This window comes from Cervus elaphus, chromosome 25 (assembly GCF_910594005.1).
Source record: "Cervus elaphus chromosome 25, mCerEla1.1, whole genome shotgun sequence".
Lineage (NCBI taxonomy): Eukaryota > Metazoa > Chordata > Mammalia > Artiodactyla > Cervidae > Cervus > Cervus elaphus.
In genome coordinates, this window is record NC_057839.1 from 63,273,888 (window position 1) to 63,292,964 (window position 19,077).

Sequence of the window (19,077 nt, forward strand, 5' to 3'; positions counted from 1 at the left end):
TCTTCACACTGCCCTTTATTGCTTGAAGTTCCACATTGTAATTTGAAAAGTAGAACACTAAAATATCTATTTCTGAACGATCTGCTAACTACTGGGCTGTAATTGTATTCAAAATTGATAGTTCAGCTGAAACTTTATTTTATTCAACTCGAGAGGTATTTTTGTAGCTGATTATTCTTGCTTATGGCTTTACCTAGAGCTTTTATTTCACAGTTACATTTTGTATCATGTTAAATATTTTTTCATCTATTTTTCACAAAGCTAGATAAAAATGTTAACAAAGACATAAAAGCCATATGTTAAACCCGAAATAGTTTTGGAATCAGAAATGATAGACTGCATCATCTTACTTTTATTGTTTGCTGAGATTTATTGCTGTGGAGAAGATTCAGCCCAAGACTGTGATGGCTAATACAGTTAGACCAAATTTTCAAATATCTAAAATTATGGCACTAAAACTTTCATATGCTAACTGGAAATGAAAAGGAAAATACGTTCAGATAAATGTCCTGAGGTAGGAAAGGAAATAGCAACCACACAGATGAGACAAGTCTTGCTTGTTATCTATGTTAGATTGGCTGTTCTCCTACTGAGAGCTGCTCCATCATTCGAGTCCTTCTTCCTTGAGTGATAACCCACAATACACACACTGTCACCCCAGGGAAGCCAGGAAGCTCTGTGCAAGATGGCAGAGAGTCATGCAGTTCTGTTCCTTCCCCATCCTCAACCTGGGTCCCTGGAGTCCCTGGGCTTCCTTGGGTTGGCTTTGTGGCCAAGGGAGCAGGGCACTTCCTATTTATGGGATGCGGGTCCACATATTTCATCACATTCTTCAAGGGGTCCATGATCTTCCAGATGCCAAGAGTGAAGTGTAAAAGCATCTCTCTTTTACAGAAGACTCTCTTAGAAATTATTTTGATTATTACAAAATGGCTAATGGGTATTTAAAAGCAGAAATATCACTTTGCAGACAAAAGTCTGTATAGTCAAAGCTATGGTTTTTCCCGTAGTCATATATGGATGTGAGAGTTGGGCCATAAAGAAGGCTGAGCGCCAAAGAACTGATGCTTTTGAATTGTGGTGCTGGAGAAGACTCTTGAGAGTCCCTTGGACTGCAAGGAGATCAAAGCAGTCAATCCTAAAGGAAATCAGTCCTGAATATTCATTGGAAGGACTGATGCTGAAGCTGAAACTCCAATCCTTTGGTCACCTGATACGAAGAGCTGACTCATTGGAAGAGACCCTGATGCTGGGAAAGATCGAAGGTGGGAGGAGAAGGGGACGACAGAGGATGAGATGGCTGGAGGGCATCACCGACTCAAGGGGCGTAAATTTGAGTAAACTCTGGAAGATAGTGGAGAATAGAGGAGCCTGGTATGCTGCAGTCCATGGGGTTGCAAAGAATTGGACAAAACTTAAGAGACTGATCGACAAGCAATGAAATTGATATTAAGCATATTATTAATAATAATGTATATGATTATGTGCCAGGACTGTCCTAAGCACTTGGTTAAAAAATGAAAAAATATTATGGGTAACTGCAAATGTACAACAGGGAAAGCAAAAATATGATTCTCCATGTTCTTATCACCCAGCTTCAATCACCATCAACATTTTGCTAATTGTTATTAGACTTTGAAATGCATGGCCTGATATAGTTGCCATTTGTACCCTAGGGGTAGGTACTCTTGATAAACCTTTTGTAGATGAGGAACCAGAGGCTTGGAGAAGCTCAGCTGCTGGCTGATGGTTGCACAGCTGTTGAGTAGAGTGTGGACTTTAACTAGGGGCTGGCCAGGTCTGGAGCCACCCTCATCTCTGGAGCCACCCTGAGCCACCCTCATCTCTGGAGCCACCCTCATCTTAGGCCACTAGGGGTCTCCCTTCTTGAGTGACTGCTTCCTACCGTGTGTGTGTGTGTGTGTGTGTGTGTGTGTGTGTGTGTGTGTGTGTGTGTGTGTGTGTGTGTGTGTGTGTGTGTGTGTGTGTGTGTGTGTGTGTGTGTGTGTGTGTGTGTAGTTGCTCAGTTGTGTCCCACTATGGACTGTAGCCCGCAACCCATTGGACTGTAGCCTACCAGGCTCCTCTGTCCATGGGATTTTCTAGGCAAGAATACTGGAGTGTGTTGCCATTTCTTATTGCTGGGAGTCTTCCCCACCCAAGGATTGAACCTGTGTCTCCTGCTTTGCAGGAGGATTCTCTGCCTGCTGAGCCTTTGGGGAAGCCCCTGTGCCTGGCTTCCCTGCAAATGCTTTCATCTTGGGAGTAGCTACATTTACTGAGCACCTCCTTAGCTTTTTTTTTTTCCCCAATTTTAGTGAAAGTCACTCAGTCATGTCTGACTCTTTGCGACTCTATGGACCCCATGGACTATACAGTCTATGGGATTCTCTAAGCCAGAATACTGGAATGGGTAGCTGTTCCCCTCTCCAGGGAATCTTCCCAATCTAGGGATTGAACCCAGGTCTCCCACATTGCAGGCGGATTCTTTACCAGCTGAGCCACCTGATAGCTGGGGCTTCCCTGATAGCTCAGTTGATAAAGAAACCACCTGCGATGCAGGAGACCCAGGTTCCATTCCTGGGTCTGGAAGATCCCCTGGAGAAGGGATAGGCTGCCCACTCCAGTATTTTTGGACTTCCCTTAAGGCTCAGCTGGTAAAGAATCCACCTGCAATGCCGGAGACCTGGGTTTGATCCCTGGGTTGGAAAGATGCCCTGGAGAAGGGAAAGGCTACCCACTCCAGTATTCTGGCCTGGAGAATTCCATGGATTGTATCCATGGGGTCACAAAGAGTCAGATATGACTAAGTGACTTTCACGTCACTTCCTCAGCTTTATGTGTGGTTTTATTCTGTTGTTTTTTGCCTGTATTAAAAAAAATGTATTCTTCCTGCTTTTAATAAAGTGTCTCTGAGAGACGTATATTATCCTCAGTTTACAGATGAGGAAACCTCAGGACAGATGTTAGACAGCTCAGCCTGTGTTGTACCTAATCAGTGATGGAATTGGTACTGGAATCCAAACAGTCTGACTTCTCTCCAACACATACTGGGCTCCAGGCTCAGTTAAATGTGGCATGAAATTAAAAGAAAAATGAGTGTATTTTCTAGAATTGAAAAGTGTTAGTCGCTCAGTCATGTCCAACTCTTTGCAACCCCCTGGACTGAAGCCCGCCAGACTCCTCCGTCCATGGTATCCTCCGGCAAGAATACTAGAGTGAGTAGCCATGCCCTTCTCCAGGGGATCTTCCCAACCCAGGGATCCAACCACGTCTTCAGCATTGTGGGCAGGTTCTTTACTGTCTGAGCCACCAGGGAAGCCCCATATTCATGGGGTCAACTAATGGTGGCGAGCATTGGGCACCTAGCTGGAGACTGCGGCTATTTCAGCACAGAGGAGGGTGAGAGGCTTGTGGGGTTCCCCCCTGCCTGCCCTTGGGGCACTGTGATGTCTCCCGGGGGTCCCCGCCCCCACTCCCATCAGATCTTCAGGGTCCAGGGCAGGTTCTAGATTCCCATTTCTAAGCTGGGCCTCAGGCACTGACATGATGCTCCCATGGCTTTGTGCCATCTTTTAGAGGATGAAGAGACTTCCTGAAACTGGTGGGTTTTAGGACCATCCCTCACCCCTGGACAGTGAGATCTGTCCTCTGAGACCAGACACGGCATCACTATCATCGACCAGAAGGTATCGTGGCCTCATCTTGCTCATAGGAGCATCCAGGCCAGTGACACCCCAGCATTCAGAAAACACTCCTGTCCTTCAGGGGGGTGACTGGCCCAGCTTAGTCTGTGTCATCCAATCATCTGACCCAAACATGTTACCTTTATGCACAGAGATGAGGAAACATAGGATTTTGCTCCATGTGGAGGTAGGTAGGAAAGAAAAAGCTATAGGGAAGGGACTTCCCTGTTGGTCCAGTGGCTAAGACTCCCAATGCAGGGATTCTGGGTCCAATCCCTGGTTGGGGAATTAGATCCCACATGCTGCAACTAAGACTGGGTGAAGCCAAGTAAATAAATAAATACTGAAAAAAGACTATAGGGAAAATATCAGGAGTCTGAAGATTATTATTAAAAGTTGAGTTATGCTTATATTAATTAGTTAGTGTTAGTTGCTCTGTTGTGTCCAACTCTTTGCAACCTCATGGACTTATGAATAGCAATAATTAATTTATATTTTCACAGTATTGCAAGCCCACATTACTTCTGGATCATTAAAACACAATGATCGTTTGACTAAGTGGTTGATTAGAAAAGTCACATATATTGATACAGGTATAGAAAGTGCTACCGGATATGCACCCACTAATCACTTGGCCGGCTGCAGTCCAAGGGGTCGCACAGAGTGGGGTATGCCTGAGCGTCTGAGCACACGCATACACAGTGAGGATGTGCTATTTCCTGTCATCAGAAAAAGAAGCCCCCAAATGTAAAGCACAGACTAGGGAGGTGAAATTTCACTTTTTAATCCCTGCAGCTCACCTGGGGAGGGTTGCTGTCAAAATCCCCTGGCAAGTGGCAGGCTTCCTGTCACCCCACTCCCCTCTCCCATCACCGCTTCCTTCTTTGAGTAACTCCGGGCACACCCGCACAGTTACCCCTTGCTAGGACAACACTGTGTGGGAGGCCCAGTGGAGAAGACTTCACCCGCGCTGCAGCCCAGCGCTCATCTTACCCGAGCAATCCTTTGAGAGTTCAGATGCTGGGCCTCGTAGCCACCCTCTTTGCTGTTTCAGTAGCATACTGATGGGGACTCAATTCACGCTTTCCATTCCAGGCAGTCTTCATACCCTGGCTAGACTCTGTGGTCTGGCCCAGCTCCCAAATCCACGCGCAAATCAATCTCCATGGCCGGCAGATGCAATAATCTGTTTGACTTTAGCCAGGCAGGCATGGGCCTTGAGAGTGTTTCAGGGAGGGTGGAGTCAGGCTCTCAAGCACAGAGTTGAGTTGTGGGGCAGGTTTGTAAAGGCCTTGAGGATTCCGTGCCTTGAAAAAGGGAAATAGTGCTGGGGCAGGGAAGACATGGTGGATGTCTGCCTCACTGATGCATGTTTTCCAGATGTTATGTGCACTTCAGATGGGTAGACCAGATGCTCCCAGACTTCGGTGTTTTCATTTCTTTATGACCTTTTCCTTCAAATGGAAAGTGTAAGTCTTATTTTGTTTTTCTGAGACCTGGGAGAGACTGTGGATAGCTTCATAAGTATAGATGTTGTGTTTGGGTTATTCAGTTAATGACAGAGCAGTGGGGCTTCTCTGGTGGTTCAGTGGTAAAGAATCTGCCTGCCAATGCAGGCGGTATAAGAGACCCGGGTTTGATCCTGGGTGTTGGGAAGATCCCCTGCAGAAGGGAATGGAAACCCACTCCAGTACTCTTGCCTGGAGAATCCCATGGACAGAGAAGTCTGGCAGACTATAGTCCACGGGTTTATAAAGAGTCAGACATGACTGAGCACACACACATACACAATGCCTCCTGTTATATAGAACAAGGCCATATGTAAAAATTTTATTTCCCCCTTATATCTGTTTCTAATAAGCCATTTCTTATCATTAGTGATGCTGTTAAATTTTATTTACCTCATTGCAGTTCCTATTCTCTGTCTTTGTCTCTGTTCCTTGGAAGAAATCAAATCCAAGCTTGTACTGAAGATTTATGATGTGACCGTTCAAATTCCCATCCCCTTCCCATCAATTACAGCAACACACCTGTAAATGTTAATATTTCCATTTTAAAGATGTGGACCCAGAAAACATGGGACATGTCAAACGGTGCCTCAGTAGAAAGAGAGCTGTGTGTCTTTTAGGGTCACACCATCTTCTGGCCAAGTAGACCTCTAAGTCTCAGGCATTTGTTGCTCACTCATGGGACAGCCCACCTGGGGGCTCCCAGGTGGTGGGTGGCTTTTGTCCCCTGGTGCCTTCTGCCTTGTGCTTCTGCTGTTCTCTGGGACCTTGGAGCCCTCAGCATGTAGTTGCCATCCACACTAAGTCAGGCCTCTTCATTATTCTGGAATCCCATCTTTCCCTTTATGGTCCAACTTTAAGGAAGGCTGAGCACCGAAGAATTGATGCTTTCAAGCTGTGGTGCTGGATAAGACTCTTGAGAGTCGCTTGGACTGCAAGGAGATCCTAAAGGAAACCAACCCTGAATATTCATTGGAAGGACTGATGCTGAAGCTGAAGCTCCAATACTTTGGCCACCTGATGTGGAGAGCCAACACATTGGAGAAGACCCTGATGCTGGGAAAGATTGAGGGCAGGAGGACAGAGGATGAGATGGTTGGATGGCATCATCGACTCAGTGGACATGAGTTTGAGCAAACTCCGGGAGATAATGAAGGGCAGGGAAGCCTGGCGTGCTGCAGTCCATGGGGTCGCAAAGAGTCGAACACCACTGAGCGACTGAACAACAGCAGCATCATCTTTCCCCGTGAATGTACTCACACACGGTGACTTTCATCTTTTCACGTTGTCTGGCAAACAATGCCACTAACAACATTTTTAAAAATGAAGTTTGTAAAGCTTAACATAGGTTTATTGTGTCTCCCAATTTTTAATTTCCAAACAATAGCAGAGAAGCCATATATTTTTCTTACTCTCAAATATTAGCCTTGTATTTCCCTTTAGCTTTTTTCTTTCAGTAAAACTGCGTTTCTTGACAATGTCTGTTTTTTTTTTCATTGCTCTCCTCTTGTTTCCCACCTCAAGGGTTGCTTCTGTAGGTGTTTTGACAGTTGCCTGGCTCGGCCAGGCTCCCATGGAGAATGGATATTTTCTGGCTTTTCTGTGCTACTGCTCAGGCTATTAACAGCTCCTTAAATGGACTCAGCTTTCAAGTCACCGCTGGCCTTTTCAAGGTTGTTGGCCACGGGTGGGGAAGTTTCTAGCCCTTTCTAAAGCTCTCTGAACCTTGTTCAGCATTTTGCTGCTTCTCATGAAAGTCCTGGGATCCCCTGGTGGCTCAGATGGTAAAGAATCTACCTGCAATGCAGGAGACGTAGATTTGATCCTTGGGTTGGGAAGATCCCCTGGAGAAGGGAATGGCAACCTGCTCCAGTATTCTTGCCTGGGAAATCCCATGGACAGAAGAGCTTAGCGAGCTACAGTCCATGGAGCTGCAAAGAGTTCAACTTGACTGAGTGGCTAACACTTTCATGAAAATCCTAGATTGGTTAGGGGAAAAAATTTCTCCCTAGTCCTGGGATCAAGACTTTGAAAAGAAATGTCTACAGTGCGTCGTTTCAATTCTTTCTTAGTGAGTTATGCTAAGGCCCAAGATGAGAGGTCTGAGATTTAATTGCCACAGAGAATGAATGAACAAGAGGATGAAAGGTTACAGGTGACCCCCACTGTGCGGTGAGTGATTCCCTGCCGTTAGCTCCATCCCAGGACCAGGTCAACATCATACTTGGGCTCTGGATACCTTTTCTCCAAGACGATCATTGTCAGTCACATGCTTCCAAGAAGTGGACCACTTTGCCTGGTTGTTCATGAAGCTGGGCTGCTGAATGAGGAGGCGGCTGAGCTTTCTGCAGCCCTGCAGGGATGCTGACTCACTGTCCCCAGGGCCCCCCTGGAGGCAGAAGGCAGCGGTGGCCTTGGAGCACTCCTTTCTTAAAATCAAGAATGTGACATGGGCTGAGCTCAGAGGTTTAACCCCACCCCCTGTCTGCTTGGTGTGCCCTCTGACTGACGAGAGGTGGGCTCTTCCTCAGGGGGAGAGCTTGGTCAGGAGGTCTACCTTGCAGGGACTTAAGTGAAGGCTTTGTTGTTGCTTTTTAGTCGCTGAGTCATATCCAACTCTGTGATCCCTTGGACTGTAGCCTGCTGGCCTCCTCTGTCCATGGGATTTCCCAGGCAAGAATACTGGAGTGGGTTGCCATTTCCTCCTCAAGGGGATCTTCCCGACCCAGGGATTGAACCTGAGTCTCCTGCACTGGCAGGAAGATTCTTTACCACTGAGCAACCTGGGAAGCCCAAGAGTAAGGTAGGTCTAATAGTTTCCTGGAAATCCCAAAAGCTGAACCACAGGGTTGCTGGGATAAAAACAAAAAAACTCTTGACGACATGGATGTGTGTGGGAAGCAACACTTAGCCACTTAGTATTGTTTTTCTAGTTGTTCTGTAAGATACTTCTTAACTCATGGCAATTACTGAATTTCCTAGATCCTCAGATATCACTGATTGTAAAACACATTATCAATTAAATAACAGTATTTTTGGTGCGTTGAGAACAAAATGCTATTGCTTAAAATGTGCTGTTTGCAAAACACATTCCAAATTATAGAAATGATAAAATGTGATGAAATGGTAATATTTTAGCTCAAGGAAATATGTTAGAAAAGATTTTCTGCTCTAGACTAGAGCAATACCAGCTCTGTAGGTAGTGGAAGAGGCTTTTTTTTTCGAGTTAGTTATCCCTTTTCCCTCAGTTTGGGGTCTGCAATTACAGGAGCAGGCAGAAGCCAGTGGCTCTAGTAGTGAGGCTCCCGCAGGGCGATTTGTGGCTGCAATTTCTTGCTGTTGTCTGTTCTGCCGTCCTCCTAGCTTGCACTGAAACCTGCTGTGAGCCAGCGGACCCCTAGGGAGTGAATTTGCAGAAAGATAAATTCCCTTGTCCCTGCCTACCTTTGAATGCTATTGTGGAAACTGAATAGAATACAGATCACCCCCAAATTGAATTCTGTGTACCTGCTCTGCTAAGTAGAAAATTGCATATCAAATAGGTTCCTAGACTCGGCTCTGTCTAGACACAAAACTTGCTTCCAGTTTTTAATGTTCTCGGTCATTCAGGCATATGACACCCGTTTGCCCCAATCATTTCAGGATCTCAGGCATTTTATCTGGGCGGAAGTTATCACTGCCTCCTGCCAACCCCTGTCCCTGCCCTGCCCGAGGTGCTCTCGAGGATGCTGTGTTTCTCTGTTACAGCATCAGCAGCCTCAGTTGGCACTGCTTGGACGTAGGGACTGGGTCTCATTTTTATCCTAAGTGTTTAGTATTAGTAGCAGCACACACCATTGTGCAAGAAATGTGTATTAAGGCATGAGGGCGGGGAGAAATGGCTGGCATTAGGACCTCTAACGATCCTTCTCACATGGACTTATCCCTGAAAGGCAGCCCAGTGCCCCTCTCCTTTTGTGTAGAGCACGTGGGTAAGATGATAACTAGTGTCTGATGGGTGTTTCATGGTAATTCTCTCCTTGAGGCAACTCCTCATTTGGTCCTTTGTTGCCTCTGAACACTAGTAGGTGCCTCTCCAGAGGAAGTTAGAGAGCCTGGTTATGCTATTGCAGCTGTGGCAGTTATGTTTTAACCTCCAGGTGGCTGCACTTTCTGCAAAGCAGGAAGGGAGATGGCAACCACAAAGTGAAAATGCACAGAACTCAAGTTCCATCCAGCCTCAGTGCCCGCTGTTGGCAGACTGAGTCTCTCCAGGCTGGCGATTATCTGGGGACCATCACGAAGACCAAGGGTGGTTCCCTCACTGGTGTAACAGCACATCAGCTTTGTGCTTTGCTCCTTTGAGGTGGAAACCTTTCATTTTCAAGTGCACGCTCAGCCACTTCAGTCCCGTCTGACTCTTTGTGACCCCATGGACTGCAACCTGCCAGGTTCCTCTGTGCTTGGGAGTCTCCAGGCAAGAATATTGAAGTGGGTTGCCCTGCCCTCCTCCAGGGGATCTTCCCAACCTGGGGATGGAACCCACATCTCATGCATTGCAGGTGGATTCTTTACCTGCTGAGCCATCAGAGTGTCCTAAGTAAATTTAACTCCATGATAGGGATGTACGTGGGGCAGAGCATAAATTGAATGTCAAAGAAATTAAAGCATGAAATCTGAATTTTGTCCTGAGATGGCTTTGCTAAGAGGAACCTTTGCTTGTGTTCCCAGACTTGTGAGACTCTCCTTGGGCAAGAACCTGGGGGTGGAGCCTGAGCTGTTTGATTGGCAGGAGGCAGAATCCCAGATAAGTGCGCCCAGCCCCGCCCCCCACGCATCTCCTTGATTTTTCTCTCTGGATCTTATGGTTTAGTTGTGCATTTCTCATGGCTTCCTGTAGGGGTGATTTTCCCTGAGGGGTGCTACACTGTGGAAATTGGAGGGGGCGTTTTTGGTTGTGACAATGATGGGGAGTGTGCTAAGTCGCTTCAGTCATGTCCGACTCTTTGCGACCCTAAAGACTGTAGCCCACCAAGGGCCTCTGTCCATGGGATTCTCCAGGCACGAATAGAAGGGCCTCTGCTCTTGATAGCATTTAGTGAGCATGGCCCAGCAACACTGTGTCTTGCAGAATGTGGGGTAGTCCTGTCTGTGGAAGGATTGCCTGGTGTCCTGCCAGACTTCCTAATGTCCCGAGGGACTTTCCTATGGCTGAAGATACCCTCTGTTTTCCTCAAGCCACGGGTGTGATCTAGCCCTGGATAATGCTGACCTGGGATGCCTTTTGTAGCTACCATTTTCTTAATAACCTTCTGTATAGGTCTCCTAAAGAAATTTTTCTGTGATGTGTTAGGGACCAAAAATATATATATAAAAGAAAATCATTACAATATTTCATGTGAGATTGTGTAGATACTGACAAGTCCCCCCCCCCTTTTTTTTAGTAGTATTTATGGCCGTTCAATTAAACAGTCACCAAATAACAAGGAATTCACCAGTATTTCCAAATGTGCCGTCTTGGTGTTTGTAGCTCACCATATGTTTGAAGTATGACATAATCCTTATGGAACACATTCAATTTGTTGCTTCCCAGTTTCAATAGGAGCAGTTAAATCTGTCTCCTTTTAGACAAATTGTTAATGAAAAGGTAGCAGAACAATCATTTTCTTGTAATATGCAATTCTGTCTCCTTAAATACAGGAGCCTGACAGAGCTATTCAGCACTCAGTACTTTCTTCTCTGTGCAACTGAACTCTCTCTGACCCTCGGAAGCTAACAACTGGAGCAAAAAGGGAAGAAAGAGGGAAAAGTTAGCTAAAAAAAGGTTAGCTAAAAGTTAGCTAAGGGGAACGTTAGCTAAAAATAAAGACTCACCTGTAATACACAGAGTCCCGAAAGTTGAATGGGAAGTATATTTTACCTTATTGTTTTCAGATAATGTGTGAATGATCACCTTCTGCTGCCAAATCTATTCTTACTGATTTTAAAGTATCTCAAGATGTGGGCACAGTGTTTGGAGAAAGGTGAGACTGTCTGAAAGATTCGGAATTGAGAGTCCCGTGTCTTCTTCTCTTTTAGCAGTGAGTCAGCGCTGCTGATAACGGCACAGGCGCATGGTGTTCCCTCTTTCAAGAGACCCCATGGATTACACACTCCACGGGAATTCTCCAGGCCAGAATATTGGACTGGGTAGCCTTTCCCTTCTCCAGGGGATCTTCTCAACCCAGGGATTGAACCCAGGTCTCCTGCATTGCAGGTGGATTCTTTACCAGCTGAGCTACCAGGGAAGCCAAGAACACTAGAGTGGGTAGCCTGTCCCTTCTGCAGCGGATCTTCCCAACCCAGGAATTGAACCGGGGTCTCCTGCATTGCAGGTGGATTCTTTACCAACTGAGCTATCAGGAAAGTCCTCAAGAGACCCATGCAGGAGAAAACAAAGAGATTAGCCATCCATCCAAAACAAGCATGTGATTTGACCTTATTTTAATATTTAAATTCCCAAGAATTTCTTGAATAGAATTGAGCCATACAGTTTTACATCCCATTCTAAAACAAAAAAATAGTCAACCATGTCTTTATTTTATTTATTTTTTTTTTTTGATGATTTTTTTTTATTTTATTTATTTTTTTTTTCCAGTGGGTTTTGTCATACATTGATATGAATCAGCCATGGATTTACATGTATTCCCAATCATGTCTTTAAAACATAGTGTAGGATAGTAACTGCTGGTGTTTATTGAGTGTTTACTCTCTGCCACCCTGTACGAAGGTTATCAGCTGACCTCACCAATGATGGGTGGATGGTCATGATTATCACCATGCAGAAATTGATGCAGAAATGTGAGGCAGAGAGGTTATGGTTGAATAGCTTCACTGACTCAATGGATGTGAATCTGAGCAAACTCTGGGAGATAGTGAGGGACAGGGAAGCCTGGCGTGCTGCAGTCCATGGGGTCGCAGAGAGTCAGACACGATTCAGTGACTGAACAATGACAAAGAGATCACTCAGCAAGTTTGTGGCAGAGCCAGCTTTTACACTCAAGAAGGCAAACTGAAGTCAAGACGCTTAGCCCTGCATGATGCCATGTGACAGCTGGAGATGGCTTCACACAGTAAAACCTCGTCAATTCAAACTGCTTTGGAGATGGTCTGAATGACAGGATGTTTGACAAGAAATGCCATCTGACATCTCCAGGAGATGTGTGTAAATTAAATACAGATTTTAAAATTAGGCAAGAAGTCTTGACAATCTCACTTTATTGTAAAGGAAGATATCTGGTTTAAAAGTACTGAGTTATTTAATTTTAAGGCTCTTGATGCCAAGTGGGTGCTAAGTTGCTTCAGTTGTGTCCGGCTCTTTGTGCCTCTATACACTGTAGCCCGCCAGGCTGCTCCGTCCATGGGATTCTCCAGGCAAGAATTCTGGAGTGGGTTGCCATTTCCTACTCCAGGGGATCTTCCCGACTCAGGGATCGAACCCTCCTCTCTTACATCTCCTGCATTGGCAGACAGTTTCTTTACCACTAGCACCACCTTTCGTGATTCTAATCCATGTTTTTTCACAGTAGAAATCTGAACTATTCACGTGTTGATTACACATAGTTCCATGTGGACCATGGAAGGGCCATACAGACGTGTAAGTTCCAGATGGTGGAATCTTTGAGAGTGTAGACTCCAGGCTCAGGGCTGGATTCAAAGGCTTGTATAATGCCCTAGGGTTGAAAACTAGATGGATCAATAGGTATTCAGCAGCCCTTTGCTCAGAGAAGGGGCTCAACTGATGCAGACAGTCATCACTACTACAACCAAAAAGAGGACCCTGGGCTTGAGAGTGAGCAGGAGGCAGATACCACAGCTAACCACCCTCCGCGGTGCATCAGACGTGTGCAGTTCCTATTGAAGGAAGTGAGTCTGGAAGGGTGAGATGTGGCCTGACCCCAGACAGCCTCAGGACAGTGTTTGGGCTCCATTTCTGCTGGCACTAGGGAGCAGGGATGATGCTGGTATGAAATGGTAGGATTTAGGGAATGAGCTGATGGAGGGACAACAGAGACCTTGTCCAGAGGAGAACAGAGAAAGGAGACCAGGGCGAGACAAATGCTCCCGGTGCCTGTCAGGGTGCCCAGGTAGGAGGCCCTGGAGACTGGGGCACATCAGACCCCCAGCCTCTGCCCCCCGCCACAGGAGACCACACAGGTCACAGGGCCTGACCTCCTGCTCATCAGTAACCACTCCTAAGTTTTCTGCCCAGGTTATACATAGCAGAGACTGCAATTACCACATGAAACAGAGGGTTTAGGCCACTTCACAGTTGTGTTTCTCCTTGTGAATTTGTAAGTCTGGGTCTGGGCTTCCCTGGTGGTTCAACAGTAAAGAATCCACCTGTCAATGCAAGAAATTCAGGCTCTATCCCTGGGTCAGGAAGATCCCCTGGAGGAGGAAATGGCAACCCACTCTAATATTCTTGCCTGGAGAATCCCATGGACAGAGGAGCCTGGCAGGTTACAGCCCATGGGGTTGCAAAGAGTCAGACACAACTGAGTGACTAACAGACACACAGGTTTTGTTTATTTACTCAAGGTAGAGACTTGCGGACATATTTCACTCTCCTCTTCCTCCCATTCATTTGGACATCAAGCCCTTGGTGAAAGCTTTTCTTAAATACTACTCATAGCCCTGGATCTCTGTCTATCACCTCCACTCAGAACTTGGGGTTGGTGTCCAACTACAGGGGTGGCCTTTGGCTGGTCCCCTCACCTCTCTTCTTCCTCTTTTCTATCCCCAACACAGTCATGCGCTACGTTGCTGCTCCACAGATCACTTACCATCCCTGCTTTCTATGCAAGGAAGCAATACCAACAGCAGCAACCAACTAACCCACAGAACCCACAAAGCCTCTTCAGTGGCCCTCCGTTGCCTGCACGGTGAACTCCTGGATTCATAGTAAAGGATGCTTGTCCTCTGGCCCTGACTTTCCAGCGCCTTTCCCATCTTACGATGCAGCCACTCCACCTGCCTCTCTGCCCCTGTTTCCTGAGAAACCTGTGCATTTGTGAGTTGGTTTTGTTTTTAAACACACCTCTGTGCTTTTGTACCTGTTAGGGATGCTGTTTCTCATACCCCATCTCACCATTTGCTGGTTGAATTTGTGTTCATCAAGGCTTCGTGCTCAGTCACTCAGTCGTGTCCAACTCTTTATGACCCCATGGACTGTGGGCTCTCTCTGTGCAATTTCGCAATCAAGAATGCTGGAGTGGGTTCCCGTTTCCTACTCCAGGGGATCTTCCTGACCCAGGGATCGAACCTCCATCTCCTGAGTCTCCTGCATTGGCGGGCAGATACTTTACCACTGAGCCATCTGGGAAGCCAGCTGGCAGACATGGCTCTCTCTGTGTTTTCACGGTGACAGGAGCGCACTTGGGCTCACATTGTGTTGCACTTGCTTCTCTCCCAGTGGCTTCTGTAGTCTGTGAGCTGCTGGAAGCCAGGCCCTGTGCATTGCCGTCACTGGGTGGAGGGAGGGGTAGTGGCAGGACTGGGAAATGGAAGGGGTGGCAGTGTACCATAGATGGGGGGGGGCATGAAGAAATTTAAAAAAGAGTCAGAATCCATGAGCTGTAACAGCTCAGGACTGTGTGATTGACTTTTATGTGCCACAGAACCTTGCCCTATTGCCAGCACTTTGGGGAAGAGTCTCAGCCCTAATGCTTTAAGCACGTTGCTGTAATTCCACTCTCCATAAAGTGGTCTTTAAATTGTGTTTTGAGGCTGGCAAGTGCATATCAGTGACATGCTTAACTGTACAGCCACAGCAAAACGGGAATCTAGACCTATCTGTATGCAAACACCATGCTTCAAGTTCATCATTGTTATTAGGAAACGGAAATACAGCCGGAGCAGAAACCATAGTATATTTCCCTCTGCCTGTGTTGTGTTTTTGTCAATGGGGCTTCTGAAGGACTAGGCATTTACGAACCCATTAGAATGAGCAATTTTATATCTTAATGTAAAATTAAAGGAATTAAAGGATCTTCCTGAGAGATACACTTGTTTAAACCTCTATTAATGTCTCTCTTGGTTTTGTTGTCTGGGTTGGTGATATATTATTGGAGTAGAAAATGTCCCAGTCGTGTAAATACTTTCTAAATCTCAATGTATTTTTTTTTCTGACAAGGTGTAGAACTGATTTTCTTCTCTTCTGTCCAAAATATAAGATGGAGGGACAACAAAACTGTTCTTAAATGCAAAGCATGCTATAATTCTTTTTTTTTTCCCCAGTTCTTTATTATTATTTTTTAAAAATCTCATTTGTATCATCACATTGTCTGTTTTCCAAAGATGTATGCTCTTGGCTTCTCCCAGCTCTCATCTATGAGCCCATTAATTCCTTTTCCTTAAACCCATCAGGTAGTATTTACTGTGGTATTCACCAAGGCCTCCCCTAGCTTGCGTGGGATCTGGGGCAAATAGTCTTTGTGAGGCCTCTGGCCATGTTAACAATTTGATTGAAACGTGTGTTCAAAAATGCACGATGGGACTTCCCTGGTGGTCCAGTGGTTAAGAATCCACCTTGCAATGCAGGGGACGTGGGTTCAATTCCTGGGCGGGGAACTAAGGTCCCACATGCAACTAATAAGCCCAGACTTCGCAACTCCTGAGCCCACACACCAGAGCTCGAGAGTGTGCACAGCCGTGAAAGAGCCTGCATGCCACAACTAGGGCTTGACACAGCCAAAGAAATAAATATTTTAAAAATGCATGGGTCCATTGAGGTGTATCGGTTTATCAGTGAAGGTTTAGAATCATGTAGAGAAGAGATACTGAGGACCCTTTTTTTTTTTTCCAATCAGTGCACGTGAAGGTGCTTCCTCCTCTCCAGGCATCATCTCTATCTGTTCAAGTCCAGGGACCGTCACTTCATCGTGTTCATGACCAGTTCCTGATCACTTCACACCCCCCACTTTGCCGTCACACACAACACATGGCCCTTCGGAACCTGTTTACACTGAAACAACACACTTCATCTTGCCCGTGCGGTTTCCTGGGGCACTTACCGAGGGCTGGCCACACTGTATTGGACACAATGGACATCGTCCCTCCAGCCGTCCGGGAACACTGGCTTCCAGGGACAATCTCAAGGTGTTACTGTGCTTTGTCAATGACGGTTACGAAGGCAACCCTTCCCCAGAGGATGCAGCAACGCTTGGATGATAACTTCTTTGTGGTCGTGTTCAATGTGCTGATTTTATAGCTTAAGGTAGAACAGCACATCTTCTGTGTCTTGAACTCTTTAGATGCTTGTCTCTGCAAGCTGAGATGTGCTCTCTCACAGTGTCGCTCACAGCTTTCTACTCCACAACCCAGGGGCCGGGCTGGGGGAGAGGAGTGGTCTCCTGGCTCAAAGAGCATCTGTCCCTTATCCTACACTCACCTAGGAAAGTCTCCTGGCTCAAAGAGCATCTGTCCCTTATCCTACACTCACCTAGGAAAGTACAGCCATAAAGGATTTCCTCTAAATTTACTGTTATTTCTGTAAAAATGTCAACCTGACGGTTTGCAGATAGTCTCCTGAGTTATCCCAGAGACAATACACAAGGTATTCTCACATAACTGGGAATCTTGACAAATCCTGAATTGTCCAAGAGCCCAGTAGTAGATAAAAATCTCACTGTTATATTCCGGCCATTGTGCATGTGTGTGTCTGTGAGTTATTCTAAGTGCTTCGTGGTTCTCATAATTTTCTGCACCCATTTGTGAAGTGTACTTTAATGTTGATTTTATTTTTCCTTTGTGAAAAAATATAACAATGGATGTAATAATTTTCCAAATGGACACTGATGGCGAAGGAGGCTCTGTGTGTGTGTGTGTGTGGGGAGGGGCAGGAAGTATTTGCAAAGCTCTGTTGATGTTGTTCAGTCGCTCAGTCATGTCCGACTCTTTGTGACCCCTTGGACTGCAGCACATCAGACTTCCCTGTCCTTCACCATCTCCCAGAGTTTGCTCAAAGTCACATACATTGAGTTGATGATGCCATCCAGCCATCTCATCCTCTGCAATGCTCTGTAGCTTTAGCCCATTTTTGCTGTGAACCTAAAACAGAAAAAAAAAAAAACTAACATAAGGAAAATAATGACTCAGAAGACTGTGATGTCACTATGTTAACAGAGGTGGGAGAAGATGTTTTAAAGTCACATGGTGGGTGGGGCAATGATATGGAAAGTCCTAGGAGATGGGAGCAGCCGCCTCTTAGGACTGCCAGACATGGAGACAGACCTGGAGACTGTGGGAGAGTTGGGGTGACCCTCCTGCCCGCCAGGGTAAAGGACATCTGCCACCACCCCAGCTGCCCCTGGGTGCTAAGGACCAGAGACAGCATTGTAGTTGGAACACAGATGGGCAAAAGCCAATTCACAGACCTATGCTCTTGGCTTCAGTCCAGGGATCAGCAGTGACCCTTCGTGAGCTCAGAGCCCTGAACGCGCCCTGTGTCTGACATGAGTAAGAATCTCCAGAATCAGCACGTCAGCACCATTCTGGCAGCCTGTGTGGGTGCTCAGTCGTGTCTGATGCATTGCGACCTCGTGGACTGCCAGGCTCCTCTGTCCATGGAATATTCCAGGCAAGCATACCCGAAGTGGGTTGCCGTGCCCTCCACCAGGGGATCTTCCCGACCCAGGGATCAACGTGTGTCTCTTGCGTCTCCTACGCTGGCGGTCAAGATTCTTTACCACTGATCCACCAAACCCTTGAGACCAATATGGTACCACTTGGTGGGAGTCATCCACTGGCCAGGCTGCCTTCCTGGAACCAGAGCCCAGTCAGGACTAACAACCCACCAGCATGAGTCCGCTTGCTCCTTGGGGCATCTGGTCAACCCATTTTCGGACCACAGAGTCTGGAAACTAGACACATTTGCCCCTCTCGTAGTGGAGGAAGCCTGTGCTTCACTCCCAATATCTTTTCTCCACCAGCAGCTGAAGCATGAGGGGTTGATACTGGCTGCATGAGGTCCTTCCGGAGATCCATCCCCTCACAGAGTTGGACCGCTCTCCTGACTGGCCTGGTCACTGTGGCTCATCAGTCTCACTCTCAGATTCAGAACTGCTCTGTACAGTTGGGCAGGTTGTGCACTGCACAGCAGTGCCTGTTCCCAGGGGGCGCCACTCATGCCGCAGGCGTGCAGATGTTTCACTGTGGCAGATGGCGCTAAACTGTCTTGTTCTAAAAAAGATCGGTGTATTACGATGATTTTTTTTTTTTTTTTGGATAAACGGAAATCTTGAAGAAGGGGGCACCTTTTAAGAATTTGCGGGAAATAGCCATATGAGCTAGCAGTGCCTTGGGCTATATCTGCCCACTCTCTGATGGCCAAGCTGTGGAGGCACCTTCATTTTCCCCTGGTTGACATCGTTCATTCACGCATTCCTTTATTCACTGACAGTTATCCAGTGCCCACATGTGCCCAAACCCTGAGAAGTTGGGAGGTTTTGGGAGCAGTCCCGCTACGTGTAGGGGGTGGCCCGTTGCCCAGTGGCCCACGCCCCCATGGGCGTGTCCAGTTTTGGCCAGCGGAGAACGGGAAGAGCAGCGTGTGACTCTGGGCCAAGCAGTTGAGAAGAGGTGTTGCTCCACCCCTCTTCCCACCTGGGCGGATGCACCAGCCTCGGTGGCCCGCAGAGGCCGAGCCACGGGGCCTGGCCTGTGGTCACACAAAGCCCTGATGAGCACAGTGGACGTGAGCGCGGCTTCCTTGTCAGGTGGACCTGGATTCAAGCCCTAACGTTGCCACTCATCAGCTGTGCGGCTTTAGTCTTCAACCCCAAAGTCCTATTTCCTCACCTATGAAATGCAAAGAACAACCCCCCCAGCGCCTCCCTGGTTGGGAGGAATACAGGCCGTGACAC